General features: G+C 59.9%; 1 pseudogene; it reads right to left on the bottom strand.

Annotated features, from left to right (window-relative positions):
* LOC121103638 overlaps nt 1-13,671 on the bottom strand; it is a 36,158-nt pseudogene that overhangs the window by 20,365 nt on the left and 2,122 nt on the right.

Raw genomic sequence — 13,671 nt, 5'->3', positions numbered from 1 at the left:
CTAACCCCATGTCACCCCTCTGCTGCAGCCCCAGAGATGCCTCCCGTTGTCTCCTGCCACCTCCCAGCTGCTGGCTCCGGGGCTGTCCTCTTTCGGATGACCATGACCGGTGGCTCTGTCACACCTCCCAGGGCAGTGCCCACCATCCACCGGGGGGGCCTTCCTAGTGCTCCTCCACCCACCCCCAGTCCTCGTGGCACCCACCAGCCTCCATGGCATCCTGTGGCCTGAGAAACGGAGAGGAGACAGGGGCAGGGCCTGGGGGGCCTGGCAGTGTCCTGGGGGATCCTGTAGCGCCAGGATATGGAGCCTGAAACAGGGAAATAGAGCCTGGCTAGCATAAAAAGGTATATGGGGAGAGGGCAAAGGTAGTGGGGTCAGGGGCTCCCCTCCTCCCACACCCTGAACTCAGAGGGTGGGATGCAGGTGCAGGGCCAGTGGCTTGGTCTCCGAGCTGAGCATCACGTCCCCTGAAGTGCAGGGGACTCAGCCCATCCTCAGATAGCCAGCCACAGTCACAAGTGGTCTGTCCCCTCCCACCACAAACCTCCACATCCCCCCATTCCCCTCCCAAACAGACTTGGCTCCTTCTGCCATCCCCAAACTATCTCCTCTATCCCCTGCCCTGCTCAGGCCACCTTCCCAGGTCCAGGGCCCACTGTGGCCCCAGGTGACCTCCCTTGGCTGGTCCCTGGCAGACCTTTCCATCCAGTCTCACACTGCCCTCTGCCTGGGCCTCCCCAGCTGTCCTCAGCATCCCCCCTCTGGACCCAAACACGTCCCCAGAGATGAGACTGAGGGGGGTACATACCCCACAGCAGGAAGGACCTTGAGGCAGGGCAAGGGACCGCTCCCCCAGACAGGCCTTCCATCAGCCCCCAGTCACTGCCTCCCCAAAACCAAAGTCTAGAGGAAATGGTTCACCTGGGAGCTTCAGGAGGTGTGCAGGGAAGTGTGAGGGCTCGACGCCCCCCCCCAGTCCCAGGGCTGACCTTGATAACCGGGATGGGGCCGAGGTGTGGGGGAGCCTCGGGCTCCTGGAGTGCACAGGGGTCCCAGCCAGTCAGGGAGCAGGGCTGAAGTGGGGCTGGTGAGACCAGTGGGTGGTCTGCAGGGGAGGGGGAGAGGCAGGGAGGGGATCCCTGCTGGGAGGGGATGTGTTTGGCCTGACCGACCTCAGCCCCTGAGGAGGGGGGGATCCCAGGCTGGACCAGGGAGCCCAGGACCCCCCAGCCTGGCCCCCAGCTTGTTCCATCTGGAGACTTTGTCCCTGGGAGGGTCTGGGGGAATCCGAGGCCCTGGCCCCATCCTTCCCCAACACCCCAGGCCCACCAGCACCAGGGCCCACGTGCCCACACACATCCCCTCCAGAGTTCCCAATCGGACAGCTCTGGGCGCTCATCCCACACTCCACAGAGGGAGCCCCAAAACCCCCTTACTGCAGGCTCCTGCCTGACATCTTCCCTCCTAAGAACGCTCAGGTGGCCCAGGCATCATTTACTGTGTGGAGAAAGGTAGGAGCCTCGATTTCCCTGGTCCCATGTAAGGCTGCCCTCAGCCCCCTGTGGGAGGGAGGACTGTTGGGTGTGAGGGCACTGGCAGGGAGTGAGCCCCTGCCCTGCCGGCCACACAGCCAGACCACCGGCCTGGCCGAGGCTCCCAGTGGTTCCCATCAATCCGCCCAGGGCGGGAATCCCCCAGGGGCTTCTGCTTGTCTTTGTAACGGCCTCAGTTATGCAGAGGGGAGGAGCGTGGAGGGGGGTGGACAGGAGAAGGGGAGGGGGGGCAGCCACAGAACAGAGCAGAGGCGGGAACGGGGTGTGTTTCAGCGGAATGACTGGGGCTTCTCTCTCCCCCACCTCTAGATGGCAGCTGGGTCTCTGGCCAGGCCCCGGAGCCCTGGGCTGAGCACGACGTCCAGCCTGCCCGGGGGGGAGGGGGGCTCCAGGCCTGCACACAACCCGCCCAGCCTCTTCCGCTCAGCCTGACTCTCCTGTGGGGGAGCCCCTGATGGACAGGAGGTGATCCTCTGTAGGACGCAGAGAGCAGAGGGCTTCTCCACCGGCTCCCTCCCCAACTCTTCTGGGCGGTGGACAGCGGGATTCTGAGCTGCGCAATGAATCACAGTTCTCAGTCCCCTCTGTAAAAGTGGGCGACAGGTGCAGAGCTGTCCTGCAGATCGTCAGGGAGTTAATACGGAAAAGGGCTGCGAGATCCCAACGTGCTCAATTCCATTCTCGCTGTCTCCCGACCCGCACTTCATCCCCATCCCCACTGCCTCCTTGCACTGTCACACCCTTCAAGTATTAATTCCAAGAAAAGCTGTTTCTTGTTTTTTCTGAAGAACCCCCAAAACTGGGAATGGGGCTTAGCTGCTGACACAGAGAAGGGAAGTGGGGGTGTGAGGGGGCCAGACCCCCCCCACAAAACCTGATCCCTCAGGAACGATGGGCTGCCCGCCAGGTGCATCTCAAGCCAAAGAGGGATGCCGACAGGACGCCTGACTTCTGCTGTCCCCAGCCTGACCACCAAGCCCCGGTGCCCCGCCTCCTCCCATCTCTGTCTCTCTGTCCCCCACATCGGGAGTCCAGATGTCTTGACCTTACGGGCTGTCACTTACAAGCTGTGTGACTTCAGACATGTCACCGAGCCCTGAGAGCCTCCCTTCCCTCGGGACTGTAAACGGGAGAGTGACCCCTATATCTCGCGGGGTGCCAGTGGGCTGGAACCGCGAAAATGGTAACCACCTGAGCAGAGCCTCAGACCAGATGTGTGCGGGGTGTAGAGACAGAATTCCCAAGTTCTAGACTCGGCCCTTCCCTTGTTTTTGTTTTGTTCCCTCGCTCGTCATAGTAGAAAACTCTCTGCCTTCCGGCAACGGGGCTCAGGTCGGGATCTCCGTGATTCAGCAGCCGTGAGATGGAGCCCCATGGGCCTACACTCCACGCAGGGTTGGCCTTGGATTCTTTCTCCCCCTTCCTCTGCCCCTCTTCTCTCTCTCTCTCCCAAACACAATAAATAGAGTCTTTAAAAATCTCTCTGCTTTCTGCCTTAATCTTCCTCTATCAGTTTCTGGTCTGTGTCTTTCTGCCTCTCTTCTCCCTTTCCTTTTTTTTAAGGTTTATTTATTTATCTTTGCTGTTTATTATTTCTCTCTCTCGAGCAGGGTGAGGAGCAGAGGGAGAGAATCTCCAACAGACTCCACGCTGGGACACGGAGACCAACACAGGGCTCGACTACCTGCCCGTGAGATCACGACCTGAGCTAAAATCAAGAGTCGGACACTAACCTACTTAGCCCCAGGAGCTCTCTCCTTCCTTTCCGCTAACGAGGCTGCCAGGTACAGTACAGTTGTGCAGTGCGTTCACTGCACTAGGGAATCTGCTCTCAGGTGTGCCAGAAGCTCACCGAGCCCTGTGTCTTAGCTTAGCCACTGGGCCTGGCCCTGGTCTACTTCCTTGTCTGTGTCTGTTTCTCTGTGCCTTTCCAAACCCATCCTTGCCAAGGGAGACAGGACCACTTGGGGTCCCCACTCAGCAGTTGGGGACCCTTCCAGCTGCCCCCCGCACAGGGGATGCACCAGACCCCCACGCCACCCAGTACCACGTGTTCACGCTTTGCACGTGAGCTCAGAGCTCCCTCCCTTACATGCGAAGGCTAGGTCGCCAGGCCTGCACTCCAGGCATGTCTGTCGATGGAGGGACAGGGAAGCCTAAGTGTGCCGGCCAGACTGGGCGGGAAGGGGCAGGTGAGGGGCTGGCCTTGCCCTCTGTGGCTCAGAAACAGAGCCAGAGGGCCTCTTCAGCCCAACCCGTTTGCACTCATCAGGAAACAGGGAAACTGTGGGGACTTGATCTCCAGCCATCCATCGTGCCTTCCTGGAGGTCGGGCGCTAATGCCAGTCCTGGCCTCGCCACTCGGCCACTTGCCTGGTAGTGCCACGACTGCTGTCTTCAGTCACGGGAGGGCCACGGGAGGCCTGGGAAAGCGACTTGCCCAGGGCCAATTGGGGTCAGTGGCGACAGCAAGATTAGAATCCGTTCAAAGAACAAAGCACTGCGGAGGGGACTTCCAGACCCACACAGGCCAGGAGCAATTCCCTTCTGCCCCCTCAGGCTCCTGCCACCCCAGATACCTCCTCAGAAAAGTCGCTCCTCTCTGGCCACTGCCCTCTCTGGACGCCTCCGTGGCTCCCCACACCATCACGGAAAAGGGCACCCAGGAGCCAGGCCGGCCAGCTGTCCATCCTCGGGGAATCTCCAGGACCCCACCCCTGGGGCCGCACACGTCCCCCATTCCTCCCAGCAGCCTGAGCGCCGGCCTGTAGGCCCCGTGGCCCAGAGGGGCCTGGAGTTGTTCTCCCCGGGCCGGCCCAACTGGACACAGACCAACACTTCCCAACACCCCAGCCAAAGGCTTGACACCCGTGTCCCCTCCTCTGGGGGCATGTGGGCCGACGCAGGTTGGGCTGTGAGTCCACAGCCCCTGAAGCCTTGGGGTCTGCTGGCCTGGGCTGGGCTCGGGGCTGGGACTGCCAGTTTGTGCCTGGCTTCCTAGCAGGCTGGGGCATCCTCTGTCTGTTCCCTCTCCAGGCCCTGAGGCTGGGTGCCCCCTGCCACGGGCCACCATGCTTTTATTAAGTGCTGGTCTTCCCAGCTGGGAATGGAGCTCAGGTCAGGAATGCTTTCCTGCCTTCCTCCCACCGCCCCGGCACCAGCCAGCAGGGGCACAGAGGGGACACCAGCCCCGGGACGGGCAGTGAAACTGCACATTCGTGTGAGCGGGCAGACGGACGGATATTACCCTGAAGCTCCGGGCTGACTCCAGCCAGCCTGGACCTTACTTTGTGGGCACGGGGGTGAGGGAGAGGCGTGTGGAGGCTGGGGCTTTACCCCGGCTCACCTGTCAGCGGGCACTGGGGCCTCAAAACCCAGGGACTGGCAAGACGCCAGAAACTGAGTTCAGAAAGCTTCCACCCTCGAGGAGTGAAAGGCGGCTCCAGAATTGCCCCGTTGACCCGGGCCGGGAGAGTTCCGCCGGGCTGGCCTCCGGAAGTGATGACAGCACATGGGTGCGAGGCCCTGAGTCACCTGGGTGTAGGCACACGGCCTAACCCCTTATCCTGCACCATGGGCCTCTCGGGCCCCGGGGATTACCATCCCCCTCCCTGGCCACCTGACACACTTCCCCCAAATTGGAGGGACTAGTCCCCTGATGCCCAAGTGTGGGGGTGGGAGGCAGGGCGAGGGGACCCAGGAGGCCCCACTGTCCCAGAGCTCCCCACGTGCCAGTTCCTCTGAGAGACCTCTTGGCACGCTGCGGGGACAGCTATCGCCAGCCCTGGTTCAACGTGTGCTGTGGGCTAGATGACTTCTGCCTCTTCTCTCAGCCGCCCTGAAAAGTAGGTAAGCATATGGGGTGCCTGGGGGCCTAGCGTCGTTGGGCATCTGCCTTCGGCTCGGTCATGATCCCAGGGTCTGGGATCGAGCTCCACGTCGGGCTCCCTGCCCAGCGGGAAGCCCGTTTCTCCCTCTCCTCTGCCCCTGCTTGTGTTCCCTCTCTCGTCTCCTCTCTGTCTGTCAAATAAATAAAATCTTAAAAAGAAAAGAAAAGAAAAAGAAAAGAAAAAGAACGAAAAGTAGGTGCTATTATGCTTCCCATTTTGTGATAAAGAAATATCCCAGAGAAGTTAGGTAATTTGCCCAGGTCACCTAGCCAGGCGAAGGCAGAGCAGGGATGGGGACCAGGGCTCCACCAAACCCCAAGCTCATGCTTACACCCTCCTTCCCCTGCCTTCCCTCTGGTCCAGGGACTCCCACTCTCCTCTGTCTCCGCCTCTCCTTCTGTTCTTTCTCTAGGTCTCTGCTCTGTTTTCCTAAGTCTGCCCTTTCTTCCTCGGGCTCTTGTTTGCAATGTCACTGTCTCCATTCTCATATTTCTGTCTCTCTTTATATCTCCGTCTTTGTCTTCTCTCCTTCCTGGTCTCCCTTCCTCCCACTCGGTCTCTCCGTGCCCAACTAGGTGCCAGGCGTGGTGCCGACACCCTCCCTAGGATGGCGGGGCTAGGGACGGCCGGGCCCTCCGGGCGCACAGCGAGGCTCTTTCTCAATGTTTCAAGCTGCTCTAAGGAGAGGATGGGAGCACAGCAGCAGAGGCCCCCGACTCCAGCACCCTCCCCAGCAGCTGCAGGGGGGCAGGCAGACAGCAGCCTGTGACCCTATCTCTGTCTGGAGGCCAGCTTCTTCTGGGAAAGTCTGATAGGGAATGGAGTAGGGGAGTGAAGAAACAGATGCCAACCCTGGGTTTCACCTCCCAGTGAACACAGTGACCAGCGGGAGCGAGCCCGGCCTCCCACTCAGCTCCTAGGCGCAGGAACGTAACCCAACCACAGCGGCTGCAGTAGGCTGGGTAGACTTTGGGGCTTCAGGGCGGGAGAGGAGCAGCAGGGACAGGAGACAGGAGAGCTGCCCCACACTGGCCTCACACGCACACACAGGTCAGAGGATCAGTGGCTGGGGTCTGTGGACTAGCCCCCTGACCCCACCATCCCCCCCCTGCCCAGGCCCGGCTTCAGACCAGCCAGGGGTGAGGGCTGACCCTTGCCCAATCCTGCCTGAGCAGACCATGGAGCCTGGGAACCCCGGGCCAGCACAAGCTGCTCCCATCCCTGGGGACTGGGGTCACAGCCCAGCCCCGGGAGAGGCCACTCATGAAAGGTCAGGACAGGAGAGTGAGGGTCCAGTACTGAAGGGGCAGGAGATGGGGTGGGGCTGCGGGTGGCCTCGTGGGGACCCCCGGCTCCTGAGCTCGCCACCCCCACCCCAGCCTTTGCCACCTCAAATGATCTGCCCAGCCCGAGGCTTTGTGAGGGGCCAGATGTGAGCACTCCAGCGGCCAGCTTCGAGCGCTCCAAACTGCGAGGCCATGGGCGGGGCGCAGGCACACCTGGGCCCTTGCCTCGCCTCCTGAGGGGTCAGGTCAGGTCTCAGCAGTAACAGTTAGCCCTGACCAGGCGCCGGTGCTAGAGGAGACAAGTTCCTCGCTCATCTGAGCCTCCAGCAGCCCCAGGGGCAGGCCCCAGCCCTGCGAGTCCCCGCTAGAAAGAGCGACTGAGGCGCAGAGGACCCACGGCCAGGCAGGGGCAGAGCGGGAGACTGGAACCTGGGCAGCCTTGATTCCGGTGTGGGCGCTCTCAAGGCCCTCGCAGCCTCGTGCAGAGTGACCTGGTACCCCGCCTCCCTCCGGCCGGCCCGAGGGAGCCGCGAGGGGATCGCCCCAAGCCCCCAGAAGTCGCTCCGGGAGGGCTGGGAAGGGGCCTCATCTGCATGCCACTGACTTGTTGTCCTCGAGAGGCCACCTCCCAGTGCCCTCGGTCCCTCCGCTGCCTCCAATTCTCACGTGCAGAACTTTGCGGTCCGCAGCCCTTCCCAGAGCAGTGGGCGCGGGGCGCGCGGGGTGCAGCCACCACCTGCCTCGACCCGAACTGGTCGCCGGCCTGCGGGGACCGCCCGGCGGCCAGGGAGGGGACGGCTGGGCGGTGGACGGCGGGGAGGCGGGCCACTGGGCGGGGCGGGGGGCGGCAGGAAGGAGGCGGTCTCCGGCCCGGCGGGGCAGGAAGTGTGGAGAGGGCGCCGGGGAGGACGCGGGAGCCTGGGGAGCTGGGGAGGGGGGCTGTATTCTCGGGGAGTGGAGATGTTGGGGAAGGGGACGCTGGGAGGCTGGGGGCGCCGGGGAGGGTGACTGATGGAGCTGGGGGCTGGGGTCGCCGTGCTGGCTGGGGGAGCCGGGGAGCCGGGAGGTCCGGGATCCGGAGGGAGCTGGGGCTGAGGGCTCCAGGGAGCGGGCTAGGGTCGATGGCAGAGGGGGACGCGGGAGGGGAGAGAGGTTGGCAGGGCTGGGGGGGCGCTAGAGCCGAGGAGGGGCTGGGGTGGCAGCCTGGCTTGGGAGCGGAGAGGGTGGGGAAGGGGGTCCCCTGGGCCCGGGGACCCCTCTTGGTTCCCAGCTGCAGGGCCCCGGCTGCCCGCCTCCCGCGCCTCAGTCTTCCAGCGTCTGGCAAAAGTGGGGCTGCAGGGCCAAAGAGCCCGTCTACAGCGGGCACCTTCCTGGGCGCCTGCGACCGTCGGACCTGAGGCGGGCCTGGCCCATGTCCCCTCTCAAATCCCGCTCGAGGAGCTCGGGGCCGGCTGCACCCTGGGCCCAGCCTCCCCTGCGCAGAGCCGGCCTGCCGGGCGCCACTTGGCGGCCACAGCGCGCACCTGCAACCCCACTCTCTTAGCCCGGGACCGCGCCTCCGAGCGACACAGACCGTTTTTGTGACGAGTACCATTTGCTTTCATCTCGCGCTTTAGGGTGACTGCGTCATTGGAATCCCTAACTCGAGATCGGTTTCATTTACAGGATGAGACGGCTGTCCGGCGCGTCAGACGCTACAAGTGGTCATGTATTAGATTTCGAACCGCGGTCTGTGCTCCCACCCTGGGTTGCACCGCCCGCCACAAAAAAAGCTAGGGTAGTCTAGAAGAGCAAAAGTCAGGAACAGGAGAAAAAATCTCCTCCTAAATCAATTTTTATTGGAGGCATGACTGACACAACGTATCTAATTTAAAAAACAAATGTTCGACAACGGTTTTTAAGATTTTTAAAAATTATGACAAGCATTTAACAAAATTTACCATTTTAACCATTTTATGTACAGTTCGGGTGGCATAATACATCCATATCATAGAACCACCATCCTCCCCACAACGTTTTCATCACCCAACCCAACTTGCTCCCTTAACACTAATCCCCCACCTCCTCCTGCCCCTGCCAATCTCTATTCTACTTCTGGTGTCTATGCACAAGTGGACCTATAATATTTGTCTTTCTGTGTCTGGCTTATCCACTTGGCTGGGATGTCTTAGTTCAAGAATTTTGACAAATGTGTTACCCAAAATCCACCACTTCATCAAAACAGCTTTAAAAAGTAAACTCAGGGAGCCCAAGGCAATAGCTGTTAAGCCGCCTGCCTCGGCTCAGGGCGTGATCCCAGCGTTATGGGATCGAGCCCCACATCAGGCTCCCCTCAGCTAAGAGCCTGCTTCTTCCTCTCCCACTCCCCTGCTTGTGTTCCCCTCTCTCGCTGGCTGTCTCTCTGTCTGTAATAAATAAAATCTTTTTAAAAAAAAATAAATAAAATAAAAGTAAACTCTACACGCCAAGCAATGACGCCACCACCCGGAGATCATGCGTGGCATGCCCACGGACTGCACCAGCTGGATGCCCCAATCAACAGAATTTTTAAAAATTTTTCTGTCCTTGCCGGGTGCCTGGGTGGCTCAGTCAGCTAGGCATCTGACTACTGATTTCGGCTCAGGTCGTGGTCTCTCGTGGTGGATTCAAACTCTGCTCAGCCTCGAGTGGGCTCCCAGATTCTCTCCTCTACCTGACTTCTAAAATAAATAAATAAATCTTTAAAATGTTTCTGTCCCCCCCAAACTTCCCCTCCTATCCCTTTGCAAATAATGCCCCACCCCCACACCCAGCCTGTGAAATCTCTGACTAAGCTTTCTGCTCCCGTAGAATTGTTTGCTCTAGAATTTCCTCATACATGGACTCATGCCATACTTATGTCTGGCTTCTTTCACTCACAGTAAGGGTTTGGGAGCCTATTGCTCTGTCGCTGAGTGGCACCCACCGTATGGATGTACCGTAGTTTGCCTTTATCTTTACACGCCACTGATGGGACTGGCTGTTTGGTTTGGTTTGAGCTACTGTGAGTAAAGGTGCTACTCCTCAACGTTTGTGTACAAGTCTTGTGAACATGTTTTCATTTATCCTGGTAGTTGTTGTTTTTTAAAACTCTACCCCAACGTGGGGGCTCGAACCCATGACCCTGCTATGGGGAGTCGCATGCCTGAGCCAGCCAGGCGCCTGTCCTGGTAGCTTTTGGAGTGGGATTGTGGGGTTTAACAGTGATGAATCTGTTATGTATTCTGGCTTCGAGTCCTTTACCAAAAATATGTCTTGCGCATAGTTTCTACCTGAGAGGCTCCTGTCTGAGGGAGACCAGCAAGTGCTTAGTGTGGTGCTTCAGCTGTGCGATGGGGAGGGCAGGGGCAAGTGCAGTTTACCTGGGTGCAGTGGACGGACCCGAAAGCCAGGGTGGCAGACTGGGAAAATTCTCCAGCAGGGGCAGCAGAAACCAGCGCACAGCCTCCGGGTCCGAAGGCCCAAGACCATAGAGTTAGGTTACGCCTGAGGCCAGAGGGGCCTGAAAGCCTCCGGGATGCAGCGCCTCTAGGGGCCAGGTGGAACCTGCGTCCCGCCCTCCACCTGGCGCACCTGTTCTCTTCCTCCATGTTCAGGTTCAGCTACTGGCGCTTTCTCTGGGACTCTGTCCAGACTCTCCCTCCTCCCCACTTCCATATGAACGTTAAATTTGCCTCACCTAGACTGAGTGTTTTGGTTTTTTCCAAGATTTTTTTAATTATCAGAGAGTAAGAGCATGAGTGGGGGAGGGTGAGAGGGAGGGAGAAGCTGACTTCGCTGAGCAGGGAGACCCATACCCACGGGATCCAGGATCCTGGGATCATGACCTGAGCTGAAGGCAGACACTTAACCGACCGAGCCACCCAGGCGCTCCTAGAGAGTGTTTCTCAAGGGACTGGGGACAGTCGGGGGCCAACCTTTGTGACCCGGAGCCTGGCACAGAGTAAGAGCTCAAGGAACCGTCACAACACCAGCAGCCCCCTGGCAAGGCTCCTCCAGCCTTGGGCTCCACCTCCACCTCCTGGGCCCCGGCCCCGCGGCTGGAAGGATGAGTTCTCCTGTTGACTCCCAAGAGGGGTCAAGGGGTCCAAGGCCCTCATTCTTTTTTTTTAAGTTAGTCTCATACCCAGTGTGTGGGGTCCGAATCACAACCTGGAGATCAAGTGTTGCCCACTGACTGAGCCAGCCCAGCACCCCAGCTCCTTCATTGTTTTGTTCAACAGGCAACGTCTTGTGCTTACCTGGTGCCCTGGATGCAGAGGAAATGACCATGATGGTGGCAGCTACTCCATTGACAGACCCCAATGACTCCTGGGCACTCATCTAAGACCTTATATTTACAATCCTTATTTAGGCGAGAAATAAAAGTACCCGGCTCTCAAGAGCTCACATGCTAGTTGAGGACACTATTAGTCATTCATTGCGGAACAAAGATTTGTCGAGTACCTCCTGTGTATGGGCATGGGGGCTACAGCTGAGAACAAAATAGAGAAAATCTCTGCCTAAACACATGGAGGGGGAAAATGTGAAGCTTTCAACCTTAGTCGTGGGACGGGGGAGATGATGAATCCACCGAAATCAGAGAATCGTGATGCGTTACGTTGTCAGTGCTGTCACAAACAGAGGCAAACGACAGGGAGGGGGCAGGAGTGTTGGGGGTCCCGGTTTTGGAAAGGGGGACAGGGAAAGCCTCACTGAAAAGGTAATCTGCAGGTGGAGACCTAGAGAGATGAAAGTGGCCCACGCTGCTCTCTGCAGGGAGGACATTCCAGGCCACAGAAAATGCGAAGGCCCGAGGCCCAAGCACACACCGTGTTTAGAGACCACAGCTGGGTGACTGAACCGAGTGGGTGTCAGGGGACTGGCTGGGTCAGATCCCGTGGTCTTGTCGGCTGTGCTGGGGCTGCTGAGTTTGTTCTAGAGATGGACCCACTAGGGGATTTTGAACAGAGAAGGGTCACACCAGTTCAAGCTTTAAAAGAATAACTGGGGTGAGTCGGCCGTATGGAGTACAGTGGAAGCAGGGGGTGCAGGGAGGAGGGAGTGAGGAGGCCATCCCACTGATCCAGGGGTGTTCTGCCTGGGACGCGCACTGTGCAGCCGGTGGCTCAGAACCCAGGACAGTTCTCCCAGATGGTAGTGCCACGGGGAGAACGCAGACCGGGATGCCTCTCCCTCTGGGAGCGGGAAGGGGTTGCGGGGTGGGGGTCCCAAAGGTGGCCATGTTGAGGGAATCAGAGGGCTGAGAGAGTGCCCTGATGTGGTGGCCGGCCCTCATTGAGCATGAGGCTGGGCTTCAGCCTCCTGCACAGCACAAAGCCTACCGCCCAGCCAGGATGTCCCCAGATGGCTCCCTGGCCCCATGCACCCACACCTGGTGGTCAGCCAGGGCAGGGCAAAGGGCAGTGGGCCTCCCAGGTCCCCAAGCCTGTCTAGGTGCTTGGCCATGGTGCTGATGACGCTGACCAGGATGGGCCCACTCTTAGGGCCGTGGCCCACCTGGATCCCCTCCTCGTTTCTGGATCTTTGGGTGTGGGTAGGAACCCTGGGAAAGGAGCTACAACCCCCATTGCACACCTTCTAGCCTGGTGTCTCCTCCCTGCCTCAGGCCCCAGGTCCCTGCTCCTCATGGTCCCTGCCCTGACCCGCCCACAGGCCCCCACCCCCTCGCCCCTCCCAGCGCCCTGCCCACCCAGTTCCATCCCTTACCCCTCCACTGAGCTGTAATCACAGCTCAGCCCAGACCCCCTCCCGTGAATAATTGGGGCTGATTTAGCACAGGGAGAGAGGGGGGCTACTGGAGCTGGTGGGGGCCGCCTGGTGATGAGAGAGGTAAGAGAGTACTAGGCAGGGCCAGCAGCCTCAGGAATCACCTAATGCACAGGCGGGCTGTAAGGGCACGGAGGGGTCCGTGACTTGGACTTGGGAGGGATCCTGGGCCTCCTCACCCAGGCCGCCAGCAGTGAGGTCGGAGGACAGGTAGCAGGAGGGGACTTCCAGCAAACAAGGGGGGGCCTGTGGGAGAGGGGAGAGAGGTTGACGGGATGAGTCAGGAGTTCCCGGTCCCCCAAAGCCCCCACTCCCAGTGCGAGCAATACACACACACACACACACACACACACACACACACACTGCTCCCCACTGAATGCTATCCCTCACTGGGACCAGCTCTGATTAATACCAACATTAGTCCTGAATGCTCTCTCCTGGCCTCACTGTCGCAATTACCTCCTCTCCCAGCCCAGCAGAGGGAAGCCAGCCCTCCGGGGGCTGAAAGGAATGAGTCTGACCCCCTTGCCCAACAAGCCACCTGCCCTCTCTGTGCTTCCAAGGGAAAGGAAGGAGAAGAGAGGCAGGAAGGAGCCCTGAGGAAGGAGAGTGTCCTCTGTCCCCGGCAATATCTGTGCCGCATCCCCTGAGGCCTCCCTAGCCCACAAGGCTGCTGCAGTCACAGCCAGCCCCATCCCAGGTGGTCAGCCAGGGCTGCAAAACCTGGGCGAGGTGAGCAGCCAGACCCCCGAGCCCTTCCCTGCCTCCATCCTTCTGATTCCACCAAGAACAGGACCGTGCACAATGGGTGCAGAGCGTGAGGTTTACACACACCTCCTCCCAGAGACTGTCCCATGCCAACACTCAAACCAGACACGCTGGGGTGAGAAGGGGATGACACACTCCCCGCGTGAGCCCACCCAGGCCACACACAGAGCCACCAGGGGACACTTCGACACTCGGCTCCCTGGTGAGCAGGAGGCTGCCCAGGGCCCGGTGGCGGCAAGGTGTCAGAACATCCCAGTGCTAGTGCAGGGCTTGGCCTACCCCGGGACCCCACCTGCCTGCACTTGAACCTCAGGAGGAGGGACCCTGTCTCTCCCCTCTTTGAGCTGCCACCCGAAAGGCCGTAACTGGAACGAAGTACAACAT

The sequence above is a fragment of the Ursus maritimus genome, unplaced genomic scaffold (genome assembly GCF_017311325.1).
Source record: "Ursus maritimus isolate PB19 unplaced genomic scaffold, ASM1731132v1 scaffold_2, whole genome shotgun sequence".
Taxonomy (NCBI): Eukaryota; Metazoa; Chordata; class Mammalia; order Carnivora; family Ursidae; genus Ursus; species Ursus maritimus.
Note: the sequence above shows the minus strand (reverse complement) of the source record. Positions and strands in the feature narration are given on the sequence as shown.